We start from the raw sequence: 17,783 nt of genomic DNA, 5'->3' as shown, positions 1-17,783 counted from the left end.
CATGACTAAGGATAAAAGAAGAATAGATACCTTCAAGTAGTGGTGCTGGAGAAGAGTCTTGAACACACCATGGACTAATAACAAAACAAATCAGTCCATTTTGGAGAGAGTGAAACCGAGTCTGTTCGTGGAGGCTAGAATTTTTAAGCTCCATCTCACTTACTTTGGACATGTGTCCAGGAGAGATCAGTCCTTGGAGAAGAACATCATGCTCAGAAGTATGGACAGACAGAGCAGGAGAGGAAGACCTCAGATGAAGTGGACTGAAACAGTGACTAGGGCAACAGGGGTAGGTGTGTCAGAATTAGTGAGACTAGCTCAGGACAGGGAAGGGTTCAGAGCTGCTGTATATAGGTTGCTATATATCACAGGTGATTCAAAGGCACATAACAACAATAATATACTATGACAGGTTTGTAAGCAGGAGTGGCATCCACTTCCTAGACAACATGCTTCCAGAAACTCTAAGAACTTTGATAAATGTCGCTAGTTATAGAAGGGCTTCAGGCCTTTTGTTCATCAGGTCGTTATGAGTTGTGCTCCATTGGAAGGAGATCAACAACAACAACAACAGTCTAAAGTACAAAGAGACTGATAAATACAGCCAGATATACACAATCTGGAGAGGATAAAATTGATGAATGGGAATTTCTAAAGATTAAATCTCATCAAAAACTTTTTCCAACAGGCTGAAAAGTAAACCTACTGACTGGGAACAAACAACCGGCAATACCATCTCAGACAGGAATCTCAGAACAAAAGTTTACAGAATGCTCCCGGGCCTCCAGAAGAAAAACACTTCTAACCCTATTACAAAACAGTCAAAATACATTGAAAGACTTTTCACAGAGGAAGATATTCAAGTAGCCAACAGACACATAAAAAATACTCAAAATTACTGACAATGAGAAAGATGCAAATCAAACCCACAATGAAATACCATCTCACCCCAGTAGGAGTAGTAAAGTTTAGTAGGACAGCAAGCAATAAATGTTGGAAAGGATGTGGAGAGGTGGGAACTCTCATACACTGTAGTTTGAATTATAAAATGGTACAACTACTCTGGAAGGCAATTTGACATTTGCTCATAAAGGTGAATATAGAAACTCTATATGACCTAGCTATTCCACTACTACTAATATACCCCAAGGAAATTAGAACTGAGACACAAATGGAGTGTTGTACACCAATGTTCATAGCAGTGTTACTCACTATTGCAAGAACGTGGAAATAGCCCAATGTCCAATTACAGCTAACTGAATTGAAAAATAGTGGTACATTCAAACAGTGGAATACTGTACGGCACTTAGGAACAAAGATTTAAAAAAACAACAGACTACATAACTTGGAAGAGACTGGAGAGCATTATGCAGAGTGAACTCACTCAGTCTCATAAGGACAAATACTGCATAAACTATTATTGTAACAACAGAAGCATAACTAGGAAACATGTTTGGGAGGTCAAATGGGGAAGGAGTGGGAGTGGAGAGGTGATGGTGGGTAGGGACACAACTACAAGGCTGTGCAATTTGGTGAATGGAAGGAAGTGGGGGAAGCAAATGGGAAGAATTCGGGTGAAAAGACAGGGTAATGATGGGCAAGGTCCAATGGTGATTAATTTTGCAAAATATAATGCATGGGAATGATTATCTGATGCACAATGTGACTATAGAATAGTATGAAACACAATGTATATTAATTTTATAAGCAAACCAATAAAGCACGCAGTTTTTTTTTCTTTGCTGATTTGTCAGACTTAATCTGGTTTCAAAACTTCATGACAACTTTAGGTATTTACTTTTATATTACTAACATTGAAGCCCTACAGATACCTATAAATCTAACATTTAAAGCACATAATAATATTAAAATAAAGTAAATCAAACTAAAGAAAACACACTGCCACTGAAATGACTATAACACATAGCAACACAAAAAAATAGAGTCTAATATGTACAGGTCTATAACGCTATTATCTTTATGGATGTGCATTACCATCTTTCTCCTGTGGCATACATATGTTTATATTGTCAAACATTAGGATAGTAGCTGAGTTCTTAATCACAGAGACACAGGACTTAAATAGGGTGACAGTGAGGATAAATTATTAAATCATTCTTTTTTAAATTAAATCATTCTTAATGCATCTATATGTGTATTAAAAATGTTTTTCCTTTTAAAAATCTATGTCTAACGGGAACTGTAATAGAAGAGATGCTTATATTATAAGGAAAAATTAAACTTTATGAACTTAAAATTATAAGCACTTTTTATGCAGTCAAAACAATCTGTAACAGGCAATGTTGAGAAAAAAACCTAGTTTTTATGTATATTCTTATGTATATTTATGAGAAAGTCACTGGAATTTTCATTAATATATTTACTTAGTTATGAGTAGTGCTCTTTATTTTCTTATGTGGATATGTCATAGCTAGAGCTATGAAAAATATCAGGAATCAACCCAATTATAAAATGACTGAACTGAATTAATTGAAAATACATATTTTAACATGTATAGGAAAAAAATTAACACAGAGAACTATGCCTCACAATTATAATTCATAAAAAGATGTCAGAGGTGGTACTTATTTGATACTCTGAAACAAAAAGCTTCCTTACAATCAATTTATCAGAATTGAACAGTAGGGGACGATATTTCACTAGTTTGTGTAGAACTCATCAACAGTTAAATGAGAGAGGAAAAAAAAATATAATGAGGAGAGAGAACTAGCTACAATTAAAGACAAACCTGATAGAGAATGATTCAATTAAACTCACATGCATTTAAACATTTTTCCTTTTACTTGTTTATCCTAATTAGATTTTATTATTTATGGAATATTTGGTTATAGCCTCCAAATTTTAAAATACATTTAGATTTTATTGGAATGCAACACTTATCATTAGTGTTTTTTCTAGTATAGTTTCCCAATTAGAGTATTCCATATGAAAATAGCTTATTTTAAAAAATATTCACTTGATATAGAAATGTTTTATCCTCTGCCTTCTTAGCAGATTGGATAAAAAACATATGAGAAAATATCTGTCAAAGTTAAAAAACTGCATTATGGGAGCTAATGTTTTATTTGTAGAGCTTTTATCAGTGTTTTAAATTCTACCTTGCATAGGGTTTAGATATAAGATTAGTTAAAATTACTATTTCTTTAGTTGAGTTTCTGTTAGACATTTAATGGTTTCAGAGTCTTCACTGGCTAGGATGGATTTTATAAAAATCAGTTCAATAAAATAAATCTACTCTTATGACTAGTTAGAAATGAGAATGTACAATAATAAAATACTTCAAAATTTTTATTTGCATATTTTTTGAACTTTAATGTGTGTTTACATCCTAACACTCAAAAAAACTGGCAACAGATTGTATCTTATTATAATTATTTTAATGGAGTAGTATTTTAAGTATGGCTAATTATTTTGAATAATTTTAATATTAAGGGTTTTATTTATATGCATGTTAATGTAAGATATGATTTCCAATCATTCCATTTCTTTTTTTAAAACTTTTTATTCTCCAGAATATGATCATCAATGAATGCTTGAACCTGTTTAATTTAATTTATAGTAATGCCACATCACATCACCAAATGGAGGTTTCAAAATTTTTACTCCACACATCTTAATAAGGTTGACTCTACCTTGATGACACAGTTCTTTCTCAGCTGTATTTTGAGTGCCTTCTAACTTGATGAGAATTTGCTCTAGTATAATATCAAATAATCTGTGCTGCTGCTTATAAGTTTTTTGCTAGTCAATTCTTCTAAACCAATTCACCAGACCCTTCCTTCCATTGTATCTCAATCTGGAAGTTCCACTAAAACCTGTTGAGCATTGGTGGCTTTAGTATGTGAAATGCTGAGAACATAGCTTCAAATGTTATAAAGAATTGTAAGTTGCCAAATCATGACAAACTCACTAATGAAATAAATACTAAGTCAAATAGTGGAATTTTGCTGTGAGGAGCAGGAATTATTCAAATAAATACCTAAACATTGAAGCTATTTTGGAATAAGGTAATGGTTAGAGGCTGGAAGAATTTTAAATCCGGCATTAGTTGACTGAGTAGATCAGAGATAATGAAGGTAACACAAGAAAGGACGGGGTTCATAGGGTCTCTAGAGAATCAGCTATGGATCGATTCAGACTCAATGGTACACGAGAAAAACAACAAAGGTTGTGATGAGTCCTACTTGACTCAAAGTCACCAAACAACAGAAATAATTGTAAAAGCCTAGATTGTTCTGAAGAGATTATTATTGGAATTATGTACGCTATTTGCATTTCAGATTTGGGCTCAAAAAAAAGAGTATGGAAAGTTAAAAATCTTAATACAAATGACAAAAAGTAATTATAGAGAAATAGCAAAAAACCCAAGAGACCAGTGTAAGATAGCATAAGAGGTGACTTATGGAGTAGGCCAAAAATATGGAAGAAGCCACCTGGACTATTGACAGGAAGATAGTCCTATTTATTCCCATTCAAAAAAAAAAAAAAGGTGACCTAACAGAGTGTTGAACAATATCACTAATATCATACGCTAGCAAAATCTTACTGAAAATTATCCAAAAATTACCAGAAATATGAGCGGGGTTTAGAAGCAGTAGTGGCAGAAGGGACATCATCACCAATATCAGATAGATGTTCACAGAAAGCAGAGCATACCAGAGGAATAGCTCTATGTTCCATCGATTATGCAAAGGGATTTGACTGTGTGAGTCACAACAAATTTTGACTAGCCTTGAGAGGAATGGGAATCTCAGAACATTTGATTGTGCGCATGCAAAACCTATTCTTGGACCTAGAAGCAGTCATCAAAACAGAGCAAGGAAACACTGCATGGTTCCAAATCAGGAAAGAAGTGTGTCAGGGATGTATCCTGTCTCCATATCTTTTCAATCTATATGTGGAACAGATCATTTGGCTTTATGAGAAGAAATGCGGCATGAGGATTGGAGGAAGACTCATCAACATTTTGTGTTATGCAGATAACATGACCTTGCTTGTTGAAACTGAGAAGGACCTGAAGCATTGGCTGCAGAAGTTTAAAACTCTTAGTTTTCATTATGGATTGAAGATCAGCATCAATAAGACAAAGATTCTCACCACTGGGCCAATTGGCAGCACCAACAATATGAATTAGAGAGTTTGATAATGACTTAAAGTTACAAAAGAAGAATCAATGCCTTTGAGGTGTGGTGTTGGAGCAAAAAGGTCTATCTCAGGGTGAAAAAAAGTTGGTTCTTGGAAGCAAGGATTTTGAGGCTCTGCCTCACATATTTTGGGCATGTTGCCAAGAGGGACCCATCTTTTGAGAAGAACTTCATGTTTGGAATTGTGTAGGGACAGCATAGTAGAGTAAGACCCTGGATAAGCTGAATTGACACAGTAACTAGGGTAATGAGTACAAATGAGGTAGTGAGATTGGCTCAGGATAGGACAGGATTCAGAGCTATTGTGCATAGGATAGCTATGAGTTGCAAGTGACTCAATAACATATAAAAATAACAACAACATGAAGTAAGTTCTGAGTGACAAGACATGACATTTTAGGGCCAAAGGGGGAATATATTATGTCCCAGCAAAACAAGCTTGGTTAGACCATGATTCTTAGCAGTATGGCAGTAATGTGATAGTGTTATTTGGCAGTTAGAACGTAGTCCCTAGGTGTAAGTGGGTGGGATTAACACTCATATCCATGTCACAGCACTGTCCAATGTTAGGAGGTTTTCACTAAGATGGGTTTTTCTTTTTTTTGTAATAAAAGGAGAGAAGCAAGCAGAATATCATGGGGAAAGGAGAATTGGGAGTAAAGCATGTATCTGTGGACTAAGGTTTCAGCGCTTAGAATCTCCCTAACCAATGAGTAGACTGACACCAAGGCACAGGTAATCTCCAATAGATAGGGGTCAACAGATGTTGAAAAAATAAAGAACCAATATAGAAAGTATTTTGCTAGAGTTTGATACTGAATCCAGACTTCTAACTCTCTAAACTGTGAAGAATAGACTCTTATAGTTAAAGACATTTTCTTGTGGAATTTCTGGGATAACAACACAGTAGAACAGCAAACTAAATCACATAATCTCTGTTAGTCCCAATTTCAAGGACTAATTGTGAGATATAAATATAAATCTATTCCTCTACATAAATTTGCGTAAATTGGATTGGCTCTTGAGATTATTTTTGAAAAGTCTAATTTGACTAAAAGAGAATTTTAGTGAAATGACTCATAACAAAATGGAGAGTTTTATACAAATGAATATGGCATTTTGAGAAGAATACTTTATACTGAAGGAATTTTGAGAAGAATATCTTATGTTGGCTCTAGTTGGGAAACATACGGGGAAGTTCATATCTGAGAATTAGTTCTAAGCTTAACAGTTAATGGCCCTCATGTATAACATATATAAAGAAAGGACATGCACAAAAGATTATTAAAAATAATATAAGAATTAAACAAACATGCTAACCACCTTGAGTATCTCTCCCTGAAGAATTTTCAAATTCAATACCAATTGTTCTAATATAGTGGTATTAAACATAAGAAGATTTATTTTTAATCTGCCAGGATAAAGATTTTATATCAAATACAAGGGATCTCACCTTTCAAAGTCTTTTCAACCTAGTCAATAAAAACGTGGTGTTGGAAAAGGTGCAGTCAGGGTGCTCCTTAGAGGGAAGTATGGTGAAACTCTGTCCCACATACTTTGAGCATATTGCTAAGAGGTGCCATTCACTGGAGAAAGACATCATGCCTAGAAGTCTGGCGGGTAAGCTAAAGAGAGGAAGACCCTCAATGAAATGAAATGGACTGGCACTGTGGCTGGAGTAATGGGCAGGCGAATAGTAGGAATGTGAGGAGGGTATAGGATAAGGGAGGGTTCAGGTCTGCTTTGAGTCACAGTCAAGTTAAGGGCACTTGACAATAACACTATTACCTGCGGTAAAATATTGATAGTCTTATTGAATATCAATAAAATTTGAAGTACTTGGATTATGAGAAAACTCTCTGGCCAATAGAAAAATATTAAATAGAGGAAGCCCCTCTATGAGATGGATTGATTCAATGACTTGGGTAATCGGGATGGGTGTGTTGGAGGCAGTGAGATTGGCACAGGATAGAGCAGGGTTTAGGGCTGTTGTACATAGGGTCGTTATGAGTCACAAATGACTCGACGGCACATAACAACAACAACAACAACAACGACAACAACTGATAACTATTCTAAAAAGGATCACAGTAGAAGATCCTGGACAGAGTGGGAGAAAAATATGGGACAAAACTAAAAACTTTAAAAATGGTCAGGTTTGTTGATCTGACAGAGACTGGTGGAACCTCCAAGATCAGATTGACCCTTTGAACCTAGAACTAAATGCACTCCTCTAGGTCACTAATTAAAAAATTGTTATTGTTAGGTGAATGACCCATAGAACCTATGGGCAGCAGATCTGTACCCTGCCCTGCACTGTGCAATCATCATTATCTCCAATACACTTGACCCAATTGTTAAAGTCACTGTATCAATCTATCTTGTTGAGATCCACCCCTTCCTTTGCTAACTCATTACCTTATGAAGCGTGATGTCCTTTTCCCAGGACTAGCCCCTCCTTACAACACACTTCAAGTATGTGAGACAAAGTTTTCCCATACTAGCCTCCAAGGAGCACCCTAGTAAGTCAGAAATAACACCAGGGAGGTTCTCATTCCTTACAACCATCAATCGTATAAGATTAGGAGAGCAGCATTTGCTCAGAAGATGAACCTCAGAAAGTAGGAAGGGGTAGCATAGAGGACAGATGAATGGAAATGAAAACTACTAGGGGAAGGGTGTCGTTAGAATGCTGTTGGTAAGTGCCATGCTCATGCTTATAACTCATGAGACCCTATGAACAACAGACAGAAAGCTCACTTATCTTATGCCATCCTTATGATTTAAAAAACTACAATATGTGTATTATAACCAATTTAACAAATTGCAATGTGTATGTGTGGTTGAGTGAGAAATCAACTTACTCTGTAAACTTTTAATCAAACCACAATTAAAATACATTGAAATCTCAAAAATTAAAAAAATCACTATCATAAGAGGATGATCCCTTTTTTCCCGAACTACTCGTGGATAGGATTGCAGGGTAATAATATTAGGCAATGAATAGAGTTGTAAAAATTATTCCAAGTCAGATATGAGTCATATAGTTAGAACAGTTTTCTTCCAAGGGCAATTAAGTCCCCAGATGAAATTTGGCAATGTTTAAAGACAATGTTTAGTAGTCGCAGTATGAGTGGGAGGTGTGTCTCTGAAAACTATTGAATAAAGGTCATGAATGCTGCTTAAAATAATGTTCAGAACAGCCTTTCTTCCTTAGGAAATAATTTTATTCAACTTGTTACTGTCACACTGAGACACCTTCATTTACAGAGGAGGAGAGTCAGAGAAAAATGCATCTTTTTTTTTTTTTTTGGCTGTGGTTTGTAGAACTTGGTAATAGTGAAATAAGGAATTAATTATTCTTTGACTAGAGGTCATTTGAAAACACATGAAAAGTTTTCCTAAAAAGCCACAAAATTTTAAAATAGAGGGCTACTTACTAACACTTGCAAATCTTTAATAAAATTATGATGTGCTTGGAAGTTCTGAGCAATCATGTAAAAATGTTAAGTTTTGCAGTGAAATTGTAGTTAGTACACGAAGGTGCATGGGAACAGAAATTATCTGACTCCATATCTAGTTGTTGTGTTATGTGCCATCTAGTTGCTAGCAACTCATAGTGACTCTATGTACAAGAGCTCTGAACCCTCCTCTGTCCTGAGCCAAAGTGATTGTTTCTAACACCACTACCCACATTGAGCCCAGTCACTGAGTCATTCCATCTCATCAAGGGTTTTTCTTTCCTGCACTTTCTCTCCACCCTCTCAAGCATAATATCCCTCTCCAAGGACTGGTCCCTCCTTGAATCATGCCCAAAGTATGTCAGATGAAGCTTCAGAATCCTTGCCTCCAAGAAGTAGCCTGGTTGCGCCCTCTCCAGGGCTAACAGGCTTGTTTTTCTAGCAATCCAATACTCTTCTCCAGCACCACAAATCAAAGGCATCAATTCTTCTTCTATCATCCCTAGTCATTTCCAAGCTTTCTCATGCATTGTGAAGACCATGGTCTCTATCAGGTACACTTTAGTCTCCAGACTGACGTCATTGTTCTTTGTGTACTCTATCCCTGACAACAGACTTTCCCAATGCAATTCGTCTCTTGATTTCCTGGCTGCTGGTACCAAGTGTGTTGTTTGTGGAGCCAAGCAAACTGAAGCTCTTCAGAATCTCAATTTCTTTAACATCTATCATGATGCTGTCAATCAGTGATTACAATCTTTGTATTTTTTACATTGAGCTGCAGTTCATATTTAAGGCTGAATTCTTTAACTAACATTCTGCAGAAAATATCTCAGGCCTTTCTTAATTTCAGCAAGCAATGTTGTGTCACCTGCATAATGTAGGTTGTTAATGAGTCTTCCTCCAATCCTGATGCCACATTCCTCCTTACGGAGCCTAACGTCCCGAAAGATCCCTTCCACATATAGACTGACAAGATATGGAGATAGGACGCATCCTTGGTGTACACCCTTCCCAATTTTGAACTATGATTTTTTGGTGTGGGTTTTTTTCCCCTTTGTTCTGATGACTGCCTCCTGGTCCAAGTATAGGTTTTGCATAAGCAGAATCAAGTGTTTTAGGATTCCCATTCTTCTCAGAGTTAGCCACAATTTGTTGTGACCTACACAGTCAAAGGCCTTTGCATGGTCAGTGAAACACAGATATATTCCTCTGCTACTCTCTGCTTTCAATCAAGATCCATCTAACATTAACTATAATATCTGAGTACCACAGCCTCTCCTAAACCCAGCCTGTACTTCTGGTAATTCTCTATTGATGTACTGTTCCAATTGTTTTTGGACAATTTCAGCAGAATCTTGCTTGCGTGTAATATTAATGATATTATTTGATAATTTCTGCAGTTTGTCACATCACCTTTCTTTGGAATGGGAAGAAATATGGATCTCTTCCAGTCAGCCGGTCAGATGGTTGTCCACCAAAATAACTACTAGACGTGCATAAACTCACTGATAGTTCAAGAATGACAGTATTTTTCATACCAATTAGTGAAGAGCCACTAGTGTTAGCCCCCTTAAAACTTTGCTATCCTAAATACTCTCACACCTCCCACACCAACCAAAAAAGTATGATGCTAGACACGGCTTTGAACAAGTGCCCGGCTCCAACTCTGTAACCCGTGTCTTTCAGGTGATTTTTATTCTTTCTGTACTGTGATTTAGTGTTTTGTCATTTAATATTATACATTTATTAAAATAAAACTCCTCCAAGTTGACAACTAAGTGTCAGTCTTTACATAAAACCATGAAATGGAGATTAAAAGATGGCCATCTGATCACAGGATGTGGTTATTTCCTGTCGATAACCTTGGAAGTGACTGTTAAAGAAGCTAGTCTATTCTCTTATGAGAGTTTCAGCATGTCTATTACTTGTCAGTATGCTAGTTTCCTACATAAACCTAAGAATATTTTTAAAAGCATAATATTTACTTGCTTATGGAGGATCCTTGGAGTGAAAATGCTTTGAGAAAACTGGCTGAGTGTCAAAATAATAAATATGTCAAGGAATAAGAATCTCCTTAAAAGCAAAATGAAGATGGGAATGAAAATGTCAGGTTTGGGTTGTACAAGTTCTCAAATCAATTATCTCAAATGCATTTTCATTTATCTGAATTTACTTGCCATGTTTATTTGCAGGGGATTTTTATTATTGCTATAAAACTTATGGTACAGCACCTTGGACTGGTTTGTATTTTGCTCTAAAGGGAGATCTCAAAATTGTAGCATATGAACAAAGATAAGATAAGATAAGGGTCCTGGGTCTGAAAGTTTCTAGGACCCATTAATTGTGTTTGCAAAGACACGTCTAAAATGTAGCCAGACTAGAGTGTTCTAAGGTTACAAATAACTCACTGTCCTATGAGAACAATTTTTAAATAAATACAAATTATTAATTAAAATAATCACTTCCATAAACTGTTCTTTCAGCTGTACTAAACTGCAGATAAATTAGAGTCCAGTAGAATATAAAATACAAGAGTATGTTATTTTGAAGAAAGTCTAATTCTGTTATGAATTAGATAAAGAAATAGACATGTTACTTAAAAAAAATGAGTAAGATGCCGTTTAACAGCATAGAAAAATGTCAGTATACCAAAATCACAGGGGAAATCAGAGTGCTTTGATGTTGAATGTCTGAATAAAACCAATAAAACCTTTTACTTCTCACACAGACAGAAATTTTAACAGATTGTGTGTTCATCTTACATTTATACATAGCCCTACATACAGACTTTTTTTTTAATTAGTCAAGCAGTGTTTGTTGCTGTGTTCAGACAACAGCTTCTCGGTCTAGGTCTAGGTTTCACACAAGCACAATCAAGTGTTCTAGGATTCCCATTTTTCTCAATATTACCCATAATTTTTTGTGATCCACACAGTCAAATGTCTTCGCATAGTCAATAAAACACAAATACATCCTTCCGGTATGTTTTGCTTTCAGTCACGATCCACCTGACGTCAGCAATGATACACCAACTGTCACAGTCTCTTATAAAAAAGATCAAATAAGGCTATGTTCTATTGACAATAGGTCATTGAGTCAGAACCAACTCCATGCTGATGTAGTTACGTGCTGTCAGGTGTACGACTACTCATAGTAACCCTATGAACAATGATTTTGAAACTTGTCCTATCCTGGGTCAATCTCAACGTCTGACTCACTTGCCCTCTTTGCCCCACTCACTATATTGATTTGTCTCATGTGCTAACTCTACATTCTTCCAAGCATGATGTTCTTCTGCAATGACTAGTCCCTCCTGGCAACATGCTCAAAATACACAAAATGGAGTTTCAAAATTTTACCTTCTCCTCAACAACCTGTTTGTTCTCTTGGCAGCCAATAACTCCAGCACTACAATGTAAAGGCACCAATTCATCTTTTGACTCTATTATTCACTGTCAAATTCTCAGATGCTTAACAAGTAATTGAGAGGATCATTGCAGGGCACAGTTGCACCTTAGGCTCTAGACTGAAATCATTGATCTTTAGCACCGTGGTCTCTGACAGCAGACTTTCCTAAAGCAACCTGTCTTTAGATTCCTTAACTGCTAGTGCCAAAAATGTTGGTTATGGATCTGAGCAAGATGAAATTGTTAACAACTTCAGTCCAGTCTTCCATACATCTATCATGATGCTTCCAATTGATCCTGTGTTGAGAATCTTCATCTTCTTGATGCTAAGAAGCAATCTATATTGCATCTAGTTGCAGTCCTTGACCTTTTGCAGCAAACACTTCAAGTCCTCCCCAGTTTTGGCTGTTAAAGTTGTTTAATCTGCATATTGTAGTTTGCTCATGGGTTTTCCTCAAATCCTAATGTCATATTTTCTTCATAAAGTCCAACCTCTCAGATGACCTGTTCTGCATGTACATTGAAAAGATATGGAGAAAGGATACCTCTCTGACATTCCTTTCTTAATTTTGAACTATGCGGGATTCACTTGTTCTGTTCCTACAACATCTTCCTGGTCTAGGTGTAGGATTTGCATGAGTACAATAAGGTGTTCTAGGATTCTCATTCTACTTAATAGTAGCCACAATTAGTTATGAGCCACATAGTCAAATACATTTGCAGAGTCATTAAAACATAAAGAGACATTCTTCTGGCACTCTCTGCTATCTTGTGTTTCTGGTAGTTCTCTGTCAACAAAGTGTTGTACTCAGTTTGGGGCAATTTTTTGTAGGATTTTGCTTGCAGGTGATATTAGTGGTATTGTTCAATGACTTCCACACTCAATTAGATCACCTTTCTTGAGAATGGAAATAAATATAGATCTCTTCCAGTCAGTTGGCAGGTAGTTGTCCTCCATATTTCTAGGCACAGCCTGTGAGCAAGTCTAGGTCTGTATCTGTTTGTTGAAATATATCAATTGGTAATCCATCAATTCCAGGAGCTTTATTTTTTGCCAATTTCTTCAGATCTTTTCTTTCTCCTGTGTCATTGTAACAACCTTTTGCATTTTCCATGAATGTTCTTATTGATATCCTCTCACAGCTCATCTGTTCTTTGTTCATCAGTGTTCAAGACCTCCAACCTCTTCTTGAGAAGGTTTTCAAACTCAAGGGATAGACTCACTGTCATATTTGGGTTCTTATGGATTTATTTTCATTTTCTTTAGCTTCATTTTGAGCTTCCACATGAGTAGTTTATGGTCCCTTTCACAGTCAACAACTGATTTCGTTTTCACAGCTGATAGTGAGCTTCTCTAATGATTCTTTTCACAAATGTAATTAATCTACTTCCTGTGTAGTCTGTAGTCCATAAGGTGAGGTGCATATATATAGTTGCCATTTAGATTTCTTAGAAAAGTTATTTGTAATTGAAAAATAATTGATTGTACAAAATCCTATCACTCTATCTCCAGCCTCCTTTTTGTCACTAAGTCCATTATTATCTGACTATTGATATTCAGAAACTTCCTTGTTCCCAACTTTTTATTCAAGTCACAAATTATTATTAATAAATCTATATTGTATATGCAATTGATTTCTGACTTAAAAGAGTTGGTAGAAATCTTCTATTTCCTCCCCTTCAGCTATCGTTGTTAGCACATATATTTGGATAGTAGTGGTATTATGCATGTGGATATTACCCTGTCACCCAAAACATTGTATTTCAGGATGAATTTAGAGCACAAAAATGTTTGGGTATTTGTTTGTTTTTTATATAACAAAGGTACAAAATAGGAATGATAACATTATTCTTTAATATTTGCTTACATGAATGGAATTATAAGTAATAAAATTATCACTATGAAAATAATTAGAATTATTAAACTGTATTTTTAGATAATTGTATCACTTATATATTATATAGCAAATTTTTGTGCAACAAATCTTCACAATTGAACTAATAAATGACATCATAATAAACCTAGAAAATATTGTAAAATTTCATTTCATTTAAATCCACATAAATACTCATGAAACTAACAGTTGACAAATCCCTTGTCTATTATATTAGATAAATCCACTGCAAAAGACTTCTTTAGGTTATTAAATACATTAGGTATGAAAAAGCAAGGATGTCCCTTAGAGGAATAAGGTGCATCTGACCTAAGCCATGATATTTTTTAATATGATCACAACAAACTGTGGCTAACTCTGGGAAGAATGGGAATCCCAGAACACTTGATCGTGCAAATGTGAAACCTATACTTGGACCAGGAGGCAGTCATCAGAACACAGCAAGGAGACACTGAATGGTTCAAAATTTGGAAGGGTGTATAAAAGGGATGTGTCCTACCTCCATTCTTTTCAATCTATATGCAGAACTGATTATCTGGGAGGCTAGGCTGTATGAGGAAAAATGTGGCATCAGAATTGGAGGAAGACTCATCAACAATCTGTGTTATGCCATTGATACAACACAGCTTCCTGAAAATGAGGAGGACCTGAAACACTTGCTGTGGAAGATCAGGGACTGCTGCCTTCAGTATGGATATAGGCTTAATATCAAGAAAACAGAGTCTCACCCCTGGGCCAATTGACAGCATCATGATGGATGGTGAAGAGATGGAAATTGTTCACAGCTTTAGTCTGCTTGGTTCCACAATCAATACTTTTAGCAGCAACAGCTAGGAAATTAAAAGACATATTATGATGGGAAAGTCTGCAATTAGAGACCACTCTAAAGTACTTAAGAGCAACGATGTCTAGGAATGAAAGAAGAATTTATATCTTTGAGCTGTGGTCTTGAAGAAGAGCATTGAATATACTATGGATTGCTAAGAGAATAAACAGGTTTATCCTGCAGAGGGAGAAGCCACGTTGCTATTTGGAGGCAAGGAGTCTGACACACTTTAGACATGTTGCAAGGAGGAACCAGTCCTTGTAGAGGGATGTCATGCTTGGGAGGATGGAGGGACAGTGCAGGAGAGGAAAAGCCTTTATGAGATGGATTGATTCAGTGATGTTGGAATGTGGGTAGGTGTATCAGAGACAATAGATTGGCACAGGATAGAGCAGGGTTTAGGGCTGTGACATAGAGTCGCTATGAGTCACAGGTGACCCAACGGCACATAACAACAACAACAGCATAACAAATAGACAATGAATAAAGAAAACAAAAGAAAAATCGATGCTTATAAATTACTGGTGTTGACAAAGACTGTTAAATATACTGCAAATTACCCAAGAACAAATGTGTCTTTCTTGGAATAAGTACTGTCAGAATGCTGTTTAGAAGAGAGTATAGAGAGACTTCATCTCACATATCATAGGTACATTTGAATCACCTTACCTCTGGAGAAACACATCACCCTTTGTAAAAGTAGAAAGTCAAAAATGAAGAAGTCTGTCAATGAGATACATTGATATAGTGGCTGGAATAATGGGTGCAATCATGTTGTTGTTATGTGCTGTTGAGTAGCCTGCATCTCATAGCGACCCTATGTACAGCAGCTCTGAAGCCTGCCCTGTCCTGGGCAAGTCTCATTAATTCCTACACACTTATCCCCATTGCCCCAGTTACTGTATCAATCCCTCTCATATGGGTCTTCTTGTCCCATGCTATTCCTTCACCATTCCAAGCATAATGCCCTTCTCCAAGGACTGGTCACCCCTGGACACATGCCCAAAATATGGAATACAGAGCTTCAAAATCCTAGCATCCAAGGAGAAACTTGTTTCACCCTCTCCAAGACAGACCTATTTGTTTTTTTGGCAGTCCATGATGTGTTCAAGATTGTTCTTCGGCACCACGATTTGAAGGCATCAGTTCTTCTTCTGTCATTCCTAGTCATTGTCTAGTTATCTGAAGCATAGAAAGTAATCACAAAAACCATGGGCTGGATTAGGAGCGCTTTAGTCTGTAGATTGACATCATTGCTTTTTAGTTCTTTGGAGAGGTCCCTGACAGCAGAATTTCCCAATGCAATTCGTCTTTTGATTTCCTGATTGCTGGTGTTAAGAGTGTTGATTATATAGCTGAGCATGCTCAATGTCTTCTCCATCAATCATGATGCTGCCAATAGGCCCAGTGGTGAGAATCTTTGTCTTCTTTTTTTTGGAGGAGGGAGATAAATAATGTATACTGCATTGAAACAGATGAGGAAGAGTACTGTTTAAAAGCAATATAGTATTACGTATTATTTTCATGACAAGATTACAGAAAAAGTAATGCATATTTAAATGGGTTGTGGACTCTGGGGTGGGGATTGTGTAACAATGAGATAATTTTTTTTCTTGAAAGAGAAAAATGAACTGCGGGGAGAAGTGGGAAGGAAGGAAAATGTGCAACAATGAATGAATGGTGGAAAATTAAATTGAAAGAATATGTTGTAAAAAAAAACCCCAAAAATCTTTGTCTTCTTGATGTTGAGATGTTGAGCTTCAATCCATATTGAAGACTACAGTCCCTGACCTTATGCAGCAAGCGCTTCAGGTATTCTTTAGTTTCAGCAAGCAAGGTTGGGTCATCTGCTTAACGTAGGTTGGTGATGAGTCTTCTTCCAATCCTGATGTCACATTTTTCCTCATACAATCCTGCTTCCCGAATGATTACAGTAGTAATTAAAAGATTGTGCATGGTTCATTCTGTTTTCTAGAGAATCATCCACATTGGAATTGATTTGATGGAACCTGACAACAAGAATTTATAAGAATTTTATTCACTCACTTATCACTGTAGAAGCAGAACGGACTCATACTTGAGCTCCTAGGTGGTCTTCAGAGGTTGTAAACCACAAGGTGGAGGTTTCCTGGTTTTCTTCTGTGCAGCAGTTTGTGGACACCAACTCCTTGTCTTTGGTTTGGCAGCATGACTCCCTGCATGCTAGGTAACCAGAGATATAAAAAAGAAACTTAGTGACAAAAAACCTATGGAAAGTTATCTTTTAATTTTCTGTGGATCAAGAATCTAAGCATGCTTTGGTAAAGTCTCAGGATTGAGTTTATTTTCAACCCTACAATCAAGGACAGGTCTCAGCATAAGTTACCTCAAAACTGGAAAAGGATAAGGTGAACTTCCAAGATCATTCACATGATTATTGGCATTTTCTCCCAAACTGTCAGTTGTGTTTTTATCTTGTTTTAAATAACTCTTGGTATGCAATATTTAAAAATCCTTAATTCCTTTACTTTATGAACTTCTGCACAGGACAGGTTCCAAAGGGGCAAAATACTCATCATAACAAATTTCAGAAAGTATGAGAGAAGAGAGAAGGAGCAAAAGAACAAAAGAGTGAGCTGAATAAATTCAGCAACATATAAAGAGAATGTCAATATATGTGAGAAGTTACAATATATTCCAAGTTAATTTTAGAAGGGTTATTCGTCATTTTAGTTGCAATCTATTTATTAGTAACTAGTAGCGTGGTTCAAAATTGGGAAGAGCATACTACAGGGATGTGTCCTATCTCCATACCTTTTCAACCTGTATGCAGAACAGATTATCTGAGAGGCTGAGCTCTATGAGGAGAAATGTGGGGTCAAGATTGGTGGAAGATCTATCAACAATCTGCGTTATGTAGATGACACAACCCTGCTTGCTGAAACTGAGTAGGACCTGAAGCGCCTCCTGCAGAGGGCCAAGGACAGCAGCCTTCAATATGGATTGAGGCTCAATGTCAAGAAGACAAAGATTCTCACCACTGGGCCAAT

This window comes from Elephantulus edwardii, unplaced genomic scaffold (assembly GCF_000299155.1).
Source record: "Elephantulus edwardii isolate Elephantulus edwardi_28Jun2011 unplaced genomic scaffold, EleEdw1.0 scaffold00312, whole genome shotgun sequence".
Taxonomy (NCBI): Eukaryota; Metazoa; Chordata; class Mammalia; order Macroscelidea; family Macroscelididae; genus Elephantulus; species Elephantulus edwardii.
The sequence above is the reverse complement of the archived record's forward strand: the minus strand, read 5'-3'. Positions refer to the sequence as shown.